Raw genomic sequence first — 12500 nt, forward strand, 5'->3', positions numbered from 1 at the left:
AATTAATTAAAAAAAAGAAATTGGGAGATATTGTTCCTTCAATATTTTTTTTCCATCAAAAAGTAATCGTGAAGTAAATGGATTCAATTTATTACTAAAAAAAGGTGAGAAATATTTTTTTTTAAATCTCACATTTTATTCATCATAAAACAATCGTCAAAAAACTGGATTTATTTTATCATGAAAAAGAACGTGGGAATATTATTATTTTAATCATATATCTTATTCATTGCCAAGCATATCTCAAATAACTGGATTTAATTGATTATAAAAAAAGAAAGAGGTAGATATTGCTCCTCCAATATTTTCTTTTTTAATGAACAAGTAATCTTCAAATAACTGGATTTATTTTATCACAGAAAAGATCGTGAGAGTTAATGCTCTTTAAATCTCAGTTTTTTATTCATCTTGAATGAATTTTCAGACAACAAGACATTTTTTTTATTACAGAAAAAAGAAGGAAATATTGTTCCTTCAATCTCACCTTATCAATCGCTAAGTAATTGTTAAATAACTGAAATTATTTTACTACAGAAAAGGAATTGCAAATTTTATTTATTTTTTTTTTCAATCTCATTTTTTTTTGCTTGGCCAAGTAATTGTCAAGTAACTGGATTTATTTTATTAGCAAAAAGAAAGTGGGAAATGTTGTTCTTTTAATCTTATATTTCATTCGTCGCGAAGTAATTAACAAATAATTGGATTTGTCTCATTAAAAAGAAATAAAAGTGGGGAATATTGTCCTTTCAACCTAACATTTTATTCACAGTTAACTAACTGTATTTATTTTGATACGAAAATTTTTTCCTTTAAAATCATTTCATTAATCTCTAAATAATCCCTATATAACAGTATTCCTTTTATTAAAAAAAAGAAGTTTGAAACATTGTTCTTTCCATCTCACATATTATTCATTTCTAAGCTATCGTCGAGAAATTTGGATTTATTCCATCATAAAAAAGAAAATAGGAAAATTTGATCTTTGGAAGTCAAATTACATTCATTCTCAAACAATTGTCAAACAACTTGATTTCATTTAATAAAACAAAAAGTAAGATATATTTTCTTTCAATCTCATATTCCGTTCATCGCTACGCAAGTGTAATATATATATTATTACAGAAAAGAAACTGGGAAATTTTGTAATTTTAATATTACATTATATTTAACGCCACGCAATTGTCAAATATTTGGATTTCCATTATCATAATAAAGGAATAGGGAAATATTGTTCTCTAAATCTAATATTCAATTCATCTCTAAACAATCGTTAAAGAAAGTGGGGAATATTTTGTTTTTCAATCTCAAGTTTTATCCACCGCTAAACAATTGTCAAATAACTGGATTTACTTTATTTCAAAATGAAAGTGGGATATATTGTTCATTTAATCTCACATTTTATTCATCGCCAAGCAATCATCAAATAACTGGATTTATTACATTATTCAAATAGAAACTGGGAGATATTGTTCCTCAAATTTCATTTTTCTTCATCGCCAAGTAATCATCAAATAACTGGATTTATTTTAGTATCAAAGAAAAAAAATTACAAAAATTTTTCTATTCTATTCATCGTCACAAAACTTGATGTATTTTGTTAAAGAAAAGAAAGAGTGAAATATTGTTCTTTTAATCTTCTATTTCATCCGTTACTGAGCGATCGTCAAATGATTGGATTTATTTCCTTAAAGAAAGGAAAAGAATATGACCCACATTCCTCTGTTAATCCAACTTACTTTGCTTAGCCAATTTATCATCAAACAATCGGATTAATTCTATTTCAGATAATAATTTGGGATTTGTTGTACTTTCATTCTCAAATTTTATCCATTACTAAGCAATTGTCAAATGACTGGATATATTTTAGTACCGCAAAGGAAGTGGAAAAATGTTTTTTAATCTGACATTTTACTCATTGCCAAGCAATTGTCAAACAACTTTATATAAACTATTACAAAAAGAAAGTGAGAAATATTGTCTTTCAATCTCATATTTAGTTCATTGCTAAACAATCGTCAAATAACCAGATATATTTTAATCATCATTAAATTTTTATACAAACAGTATGGTGGAAAATATTGTTTCTTCTTATAATTTTTTCATAGTTAAGGAATTTTCAAATAACGGTATTTTTTATTAAAAAAAAATAAAACGCATAAATATTGTTCTTTTAATCTCACATATTCATTGCTAAGCTACAGCCAAAAACAAATTTGTTCCATTTCATCACAAATCAGAAAGTGGGAGAAATTTTTCTTTTAATATCAAATTTGAATCCTTGCCAAGCAATCATCAAACATGATTTAATTTTCCAAAAAGTAGGAAATAATGTTCTTTTAATATCACATTTCATTCATAGCTAAGCAATCGTCAAAAACTTGATACACTTTATTACAGAAATGAAAGTTTGAAATATTGCTCTTTCGATCTTCTATTTCTTTTATGGCTGAGAAATCATGAAATAACCGGGTTTATTTTATCATAGAAAGGAAAATGGGATATATTGTTCTTTAAATCTCACATTTATTTTTTATTGCCCAACAATACCCAAATAACTGCTTTTATTTTATTACACAATATATTTTTCTATTAATCTCACTATTTTTTATTTCTTCTTAGAAAATTAATCGTTAAACACTTGGATATATTTCATGAGAGTAAAGAAATTAGGAGATATTGTTTTGATAATCTCACTATTTTTTCTTAGCCAATCAATCGTTAAATAATTAAAATTATTCTATAACAAGAAATTTAGTGGGAATTGTTCTTTTAATATCATAATGCATTCATTTTTTTTAATTGTCAAATAATTGTATGTATTTTATTTAAAAAAAGAAAGTAGGAAGAGATGTTCTTTTAATATCACATTTTATTAATCCGCAAGCTATCAAGCAATAACTGGATTTATTTAATTACAGAAAACAGATTCGAAAATATTGTTCTTATAGTCTCACATTTTATTCATCTCTACGTAATCGCCATATAACTAGATTTATTTTATTACAGAAAAAAGTGGGATACATTAATATTGTAATCTCAATACTTATTCGTTACTAAGCAATCAGTAAATAACACGATTCATTTTATTACAAATAGAGAAAGTGGTATATATTGTTACTTTAATCTCTTTTTCAAACGCCAAGTAAGTGAAAATTAACCTAATTTATTTTCATTGCTAAAAAGAAAGTGAGACATCCTGTTTTTCTAATTTCAAAATTTTTATACCGACAAGAAATCTTCCTATAACGGTTTTTTTTTTATTTTTTTTTTATTTTACACACAGAAGGAAGTGGGGAGTATTGGTGCATAATCTCACATTTTAATCATCAATAAGCAATTGTTACATAACTGGATTTTAATTTCTTTTATAAGAGAAAGGTTGAAATATTGTTCCTTGAATATGACTTTTCATCACCAAGTAATTGACAAATAACTCGATTCCTTGTTTTACGAGAAAAAAAAAGCAAAAAATATTTCTTTTTGTGTCACATTCTATCCATTGTCTAATAACTCGATTATTGTAATTAAAAAAAAATAATATGTGTGTTATTGTTCTTTAAATCTGGCCTTTCATTCATAGGAAAAGCAAGATTAAAGTCACTCTATTTATTTTGTTACAGGAAGGAAAGTAAAATATGGTTCTTTTAATCTCACTTTTTTTCCTTAGCCAAGTAGTTGTTAAATAACTGAATTCATTTTATTAAAGAAGAGACAGTGGAAAATATTGATATTTTAATTTCATATATTATTCATAGCTTAACAGTGAACAAATAACTGGATTTATTCTATTATAAAAAAAGAAAGTGGGAAAGGTTGGTCTTTTAATTCAGATTTTTTAATCATCACCAAATAATCTTAAATAACTGGACGAATTCAGTTACAGATATTAAGTGGAAATGTTGTTCTTTTCATATTAAATTTTATTCATTGCCAAGCAGTCGTTAAATAACTGGGATTTATTTTTATTACAGAAAAGAGAGTGGGGGATATTGTTCTTTTAACATCACATTTTATTAATCATAAGCAGTCGTTAAATAACTGGACTTATTTCATTTCCTAAAGAAAAAATGGGGTATATCGTTCCTTTAGTGACACTATTTTCATTACCAATTTAATCGTTAAATAACTAGATTTATTTTATTATAAAAAGGAGGGAAATATGGTTCTGTCATCTCTTAGCAATCTTCAAATAACTGAATAATTTTTTTTATTTACAAAAATAAATGGGAAATATTGTTTTTAATCTCACATTTAATTCATTGTTAAGTAGTCTTGAAGAGAAAAAAATCTCACTTAATTTTATTACAGAAAATATTGTGGGAAATATTTTTCCCCTGAGTCCTCACTTTTTTTATCGATAGGCTAATCCTAAAAAATGTTTTTTTTTTTTTTATAGAAAAGCAAGAGGGATATACTGATCTTTCTATATCAAACTTATTCATTGCCAAACATTTGTCAAATAACTGTATTTATTTTATTAAAGAGAAGAAAGTTGGAACTGCTGTTCTTCTGATATTCATTGGTAAGCAATTATCAAATAACTGGATTTATTTCAGTACAGAAAAAAAGTGGGAAAAATTATTCTTTTCATCTCACTTTTTAATTCAACGATAAGTTATCTTAAAAAAAAAAATCTATTTATTTTATCACAGAAAAGACAATGGGAAATATTGTTCTTTAAATCTCACATTTTAATTACTGCTAAGCAATCATCGAAACTCAGAATTGATTTTATTACAAAAAAAAGGAGTGGGAAAATATTGTTACTTTAATATAACTTTTTCATCGCCAAGAAATTCTCAAATAAGATGATTTATTTTAATAAAATAAAGAAAGTGGAAAATAGTGTTTTTTTTTTTTTTAATCTCACCAATAGTTAAATAACTGGGTGTATTTTTTTTACAGCGAATAAAGACGGAAATATTTTTCTGGCAATCTCACATTTAATTCATCAATAAGCAGTCATCAAATAACTGGATTTATTTTATTACAGAAAATAGCTTTTTAAATATCCTTTCTTTAATCGCACTTCTCTTCATCTCTAAGGTTATCATCAAATAATTGCATTTATCTTATCACTGAAAAAGTGGGAAATACTGTTCTTTTAATCTATTTTTTTTTCGTACGGGGACCGTCCGCTATGTCGGCCACTTTCTTTATAATTGTTAAAAATACACAATTTCTATATATGTTTTAGACATATATAATACATTCATCATATAAAAATTTCAAGTCATTTGATCAAAACTTTTTGATATATAAGGAAAAATCATGATTTTTAAAAAAATTTAGGTACATTTTCTCCATTAATATGACACCAATCATTTTGAAAATCATACCATCAAAACTATAAATCGGAGAAATTTGCGGAACATATTTTCGATTTTCCTGTTTTTTTTTTTTAATGGTTTATTTTTTTTGTCTAAACGTAAAACCATCATGAAATAAAATCTAAATTTGAATTCTCTTACACAAAATTGTGGGATTTTTATTCATCTTTTCGATGATATCTTTTTCTCTTAAATCGAACAGTAAATAAGGGAGATTAATTTATCTAAGTGTAACTAAGTATGTTTTTGAGTTATGAGCTCCTAAAGATCTGCTAGAAATTTCCGTTTCTTTTTTCTTAAAAAAATCAAGATAACATTATTATGATAAACTTTGTACTTATACTGTTTATACCTACATGAGGACTTCCTAAATGAGGTATTTAAACACTATATTTACTCATACTCTTGGTGTAAGGGGTGTCATGAGTTGCCAGCGGCCTTTCATTGTTGCCAAAATTTTAGTTAGAATGTTCCAGTTTGCGCTCTTTTTCATGTTCAACTGTCTTTTGGTTCGTTTTTGGTGTCCTCTGCTTACTCTTTTTTTTTTATTTCTTTGACCTTAGGTAACATTGACCTTCGCTATAAAGTTCACGAGGGACGTGGTGAAAACTTATTATGCATACAAACTTCAAGTAAACAAACTGCTATACGTCTTTGGAAACTGGCTGTTTTTCTCGTGAATTGTAGTTGCGTTAGCCTACTCTCTAACAATGTTTTCCCTCTCAGCTTGACATATGAGGTTTCAAAATATAAGTAAAAAAAAAAAAACACTAATTAAATGCAAAAATAAACACGCAAAGATGATTATGTCAAATTCAGTCATGCAGACGATGCAGTAAAGATGACGTCATCATTTAAAGCCCGCTTTATCTTCATTATTTATAAAAATAGATAACTAGCTGAAACTTCGAAAGAGTATGTCCAATATTTTTTTTTTTTCATAGATTTTCCATTTTTTAAAGTAGCTCTGTTAAACACCATAGCGAAAGGTCCCCTTAACCAAGTAATTGTGAAATAACTGGAGGTATTTAATGACAGAAAAGAATGTGGGAAATATTGTACGTTTAACATCACATTTTAATCATCACCAAGCGATCATTAAATAACTGGATTCATTTTATTTCAAAAAATGTATGGGGAAATATTAATTTTAACATTAGACTCTATTCATCGCTAAGCAATTGTTACATAACTGGATTTAATTTAATAAAAAAAGGAAAATTGGAAATATTGTTCGTTCAATATCTACTTTTGCTTCACCAAGTAATCGTCCAATAACTAGATTTATTTTATTGAAAAATAAAAACGGGATCATATTTTTTTTTTATTTTACATATTATTCATTGCTAGGCAATCATCAATTAACTTGTTATATTTTGATACAAAACAAAAATGGATAACTTTTTCTTTTAATCTTACAATTTTTTTCATTGCAATCGTAAAACGTTTATTTTTATTTCATCATAAAAAAGAAAGTGGGAAAATTGTTGTTTTGATCTCACATAATACTTATCACTAAGCAATCGTTAAACAACAGGATTTATTTTATCACAAAAAACTAACGTGGGAAATATTGTTCTTTTAATCTCACAATATATATATCCGTATTGAATCGTTAAATAACTGGATGTTTTTCTCACAGAAAACAAAGTTGGAAATAGTCTTCTCAGCTAACTTTATATCAACAGCTAACTAAACTTTAAAAAAAAAATGAATTTATTTCATTACAGAAAAGAAAGTAGGAAATTTTGTTTCTTTAATCTCACATTTCATTCATCGCCAAACAATAGTCAAATAACTAGATTTATTATTTTTTTAAAACAAAAACTGTGAAATACTGATCTTTTAATCTCACATTTTATTCAACGGTAAGCTATCGTAAAAAATTGTATTATTTTCATCATAAAAATGAAAGCAGGGGAGATTGTTCTTTTAATATTACATTTTATTCATCACTAAGCAATCGTCCAAAGAAATAGATTTAATTCATTACAAAAAAGTCAGTGAGAAATATTGTTCCAATATTTTCACATTTTTTTCATAGCAGAGCAAGCGTCTAATAGCTGGGTGTATTTCATTACAGAAAAAAGCGGGAAACATTGTTTTTATAACCACATATGTCATTCATCATTAAGCAGTCTTCAAATAACTGGATACTATCTTTTTTATTACAGACAAGAAGGCCGGGACTATCGTTCCTTTACTCATAACTTTTTTTTTTTTAAATTTTCAAGCTAATTGACAAATAACTGGATTTACGTTTTTATAGAAAAGAAAGTGAAAAATATTGACTTTTAATTTAATACTATTTATCGCTAAGCAATGGACAACTAAAATGGTTTATCTCATATCAGGAAATGAGGTGACAAAAATTGTTCTTTTAATCTCATATTTTATTCATCGCTATGCAATTGTCAAATAACATGATGTATTTTATTGCACTCAAAGGGGAAAAAAAGGACAATGAAAAATAAAGTGAAATATAGTTCTTTTATCCTCACTTCTCTCCATCACAAAGTAATCGTCAAATAACTCAATTTATTTTATTACAGAAAAAGAAATGGGAAATATAGTTCTGTTATTCTCACATTTTATTCAGCGTTAAGCATTCATTAAATAGTTGGATGTATCTTATTACAGAAAAGAAAGTGGTGAGTTTTATTATTTGAATTTTATATGTTATCCGTCTCTAAACAATTGATAAATAGTCAGATTAATTCTATTGAATAGGAGAAAGTAGGAAATATTGTTCCTTTAATCTTCAAAAACTGGGTTTATTTTATTACAAAAAAGTAAGTGGGAAATATTGTTTTTTTTTTTCACCTCACATATTATTCATAGCTATGCAATCGTCGAATAACTGAAATTATTTTAATACATAAAACAAGATGGGGGATATTTTTTGTTCAATATCACTTTTTTCATTACCAAGTAATCGTTAAACAACTGAATTTATTTCATTATATAAAAGAAAGTGGGAAATTTATGGTCTTTTAATCTCATATTTTATTTATTGCTAAGCAGTCGTCAAAAGATTGGATAAATCTTATTACTAAAAAGAAAGTGGGAAATATTTATTTTTCTTTTCATCACCTTATAATCGTCAAATAACTCGATTAATTTATTAAAAAGAAGTGAAGTGAGATATATTTTTCTTTTACCATGACTTTTAATTCATCATTAAGCAATCGTCACATGACAGCATGTATTTTATTACAGAAATCAAGAGGTGTGAAGTACTGTTCTTTGAATCTGACATTATATTCATAACAAAGCAATGGTCCAATAACTGTATTTGATTTAGTACAAAAAAGAAAATGGGGAATACTGTTCTTTTAATATCGCATTTTATTCTTCGTTAAATAGTCGTCAAACAACTGGATGCAATCTATTTTAGAAAAGAAAGGAGAAAATATCGTTCTTCCAATTTCATATTATATTCATCGACAAACAATCATCAAATAACTCTATATAGTTCATTACAGAAAAAAGAGTGCAGAATATTGTTTCTTTAATGTCCCTTTTTTTCACTGCCAAACAATTGTTGAATAAGAGGATTTATTTTACTACAAAAAATGAAGTGGGAAATATTGTCCATTTAATCCCAAATTCTATTCATCACCAAATGATAGTCCAATTATTGGACGTATTGTATTACAAGAAAGAAAATGAAAAATGTTTTTTTAATCAATATTTGTTTTATAGCCAATCTAATCATCAAATAACTAGATTCGTTTTCCTTTTCTTTTTAGAGAAAAGAAAGTATGAAATGTAGTTCTTTTATTCTGACATTTGAATCATCGCCTAGCTAATCATCCAATAACTAGATTAATTTTACTACAAAAAAAGAGAGCGGGAAATACTGTTCTTTCATTCTCACTTCTACTTCTTCACCAAGTAATCGTTAAATAATTGAATTTATTTTATTAGAGAAAAGAAATAAGGAAATTTTGTTCAATTACTCTCCCTTTCTTCGTCTGCAAACAATCGTCAAATATTTGGATTTATTCAATTAGAAGAAAAAAAAAGTGGAAAATATTGTTCCTTTAATCTCACATTTTATTCATCGCTAAGCCATCATCAAATAACTGGAAGTATTTTATCATAAAAAAGAAAGTGGTAAATGTCACCTTACTTTTTTTTTCATCGCCAAGCAATTATAAAAAGCTGGATGTATTTCATTACAGAAACAAAGTAGGAAATAATTTTTTTTTTTTTTTTTTATCTTGAATTTTATTCGTTGCTACGCAATCATCCGAAAAATTTATTCATTTTAATATAGAAAAGAAGGTGGTAAATATTGTTCTGGTCATATAATCTGTTCATCGCCAAACAATCGACAAGAAACAGGATTGAACTTACTTGATAAATGAAAGTAGGAAATATAATTATTTTAATCTAACAAATTATTCATCACTAAGTAATCGTCAAATAACTTGATTTATCTTATTCGAGAAAAGAAAGTGGGAAATTAACTTTCCATCTCACACTTTATTAATTGCTAAGTAATCTTCGAGTAACTGAATTTATTTCATTACAAAGAAGAAAATAGTAAATATTGTTCTTTTAATTCCACTTTCTTCGTAACCTTAAAAAACGTGAAATAACTAGATTTGTTTTACTATACACACAAACAAAGAGGGGAATATGGTTTACCTAATCGACCCTTTTTAATTTTATTACCTCACCCTTTTATCGCCGAAAAAAAATATATTTTCTTCTATTTGTACAAAACTGTGAAATACTGTTCTTAAAATCCTACTTTCTTTTTATGTTTATTCTATTTTTCACCACAATGCCCTCGTCGAAAAACTGAATAAAATTCTATATAGTTCAACAAATTTTGTATGAAATATTGTTTTGCTAATCCAATATTTTCTTTTTTTATATAAATATTATTTTTTTTTCACCAAATTATATTCAAATAAATTACTTTCGTATTACAGAAAAAAAAGAAAGGAAAATTGTACTCATAGTCAAACTACTGTGTGGTTTCTTTTCTTCATCAAGCAATTCCTCAAATAAATAGATCTTTTTATTACACTGGCAGTTGATAACATCCATGATGTCCGGTCGAATAAAGTCCCCTCCATTCATATAGTTGCATATCTCTTTTCTTATGTGAGGGGGACTTCTCTCTTTTCCCTGACATGAAAAATTTGACGGAAAACAAGATCTTAACTCTTTTTTTTCATCTTATGTATCAAATATATAACGCTAGTATTTTTTTGTGATAATAGTAATCTCCCAAATAATATATATATATATATATATATATATATATATATTTATATATATATATATATATATACATATATATATATATATATATATATATACATATATATATATATATATATATATATATATATATATATATATATATATATATATATATATATATATGTATATATATATATATATATATATATATATATATATATATATATTTATATACATACTTATATATATATATATGTGTGTGTATATATATATATATATATATATATATATATATATATATATATATATATGTGTATATATATATATACATATATATATATATATATATATATATATATATATATATATATATATATATATATATATATATATGGTGTGAAAGCTGAGATGTTGAAGGAAGGGTGTGTGACTGTACTTGAATGGTTGGTGAGATTGTTTAATATGTGTTTTGTGTTGTCAATGGTACCAGCAGATTGGAATTGTGCATGTATTGTACCACTATATAAGGGTAAGGGAGATGTGCATGAGGTTTGTAATTCAAGAGGTATTAGTTTGTTGAGTGTAGTTGGAAAATTGTATGGTAGAGTAATGATTAATAGTATTAAGGATAAAACTGAGAATGCTATCTTGGTAGTACAGGGTGGTTTTAGAAGAGGTAGGGGTTGTATGAATCAGATTTTTACAGTTAGGCAGATATGCGAGAAATATTTAGCAAAAGGTAAGGAGGTGTATGTTGCGTTTATGGATCTGGAGAAAGCATATGATAGAGTTGATAGGGAAGCAATGTGGAATGTGATGAGGTCATATGGAGTTGGTGGAAGGTTGTTGCAAGCAGTGAAAAGTTTCTACAAAGGTAGTAAAGCATGTGTTAGAATAGGAAATGAAGTGAGTGATTGGTTTCCGGCGAGAGTGGGGCTGGGACAGGGATGTGTGATGTCGCCGTGGTTGTTTAACTTGTATGTTGATGGAGTGGTGAGAGAGGTGAATGCTCGAGTGCTTGGACAAGGATTAAAACTGGTAGGCGAGAATGACCATGAATGGGAGGTAAATCAGTTGTTGTTTGCGGATGATACTGTACTGTTAACAGACACAGAAGAGAAGCTTTACCGAATAGTGACAGAATTTAGAAGGGTGTGTGAGAGAAGGAAGTTGAGAGTTAATGTGGGTAAGAGTAAGGTTATGAGATGTACGAGAAAGGAAGGTGGTTCAAGGTTGAATGTCATGTTGAATGGAGAGTTACTTGAGGAGGTGGATCAGTTTAAGTACTTAGGGTCTGTTGTTGCAGCAAATGATGGAGTGGAAGCAGATGTACGTCAGAGAGTGAATGAAGGTTGCAAAGTGTTGGGGGCAGTTAAGGGAGTAGAAAAAATAGAGGGTTGGGCATGAATGTAAAGAGAGTTCTGTATGAGAAAGTGATTGTACCAACTGTGATGTATGAATCGGAGTTGTGGGGAATGAAAGTGATGGAGAGACAGAAATTGAATGTGTTTGAGATGAAGTGTCTAAGGAGTTTGGCTGGTGTATCTCGAGTAGATAGCGTTAGGAACGAAGTGGTGAGGGCGAAAACGGGTGTAAGAAATGAGTTAGCGGCTATAGTGGATATGAATGTGTTAAGGTGGTTTGGCCATGTTGAGAGAATGGAAAATGGCTGTCTGGTAAAGGAGGTGATAAATGCAAGAGTTGATGGGAGAAGTACAAGCGGAAGGCCAAGGTTTGGGTGGATGGATGGTGTGAAGAAAGCTCTGGGTGATAGGAGGATAGATGTGAGAGAGGCAAGAGAGTGTGCTAGAAATAGGAATGAATGGCGAGCGATTGTGACGCAATTCAGGTAGGCCCTGCTGCTTCCTCCGGTACCTTAGATGACCGCAGAGGTAGCAGCAGTAGGGGATTCAGCATTATGAAGCTTCATCTGTGGTGGAAATGTGG

This window comes from Palaemon carinicauda, chromosome 29 (genome assembly GCF_036898095.1).
Source record: "Palaemon carinicauda isolate YSFRI2023 chromosome 29, ASM3689809v2, whole genome shotgun sequence".
In the NCBI taxonomy this organism is placed as follows: domain Eukaryota; kingdom Metazoa; phylum Arthropoda; class Malacostraca; order Decapoda; family Palaemonidae; genus Palaemon; species Palaemon carinicauda.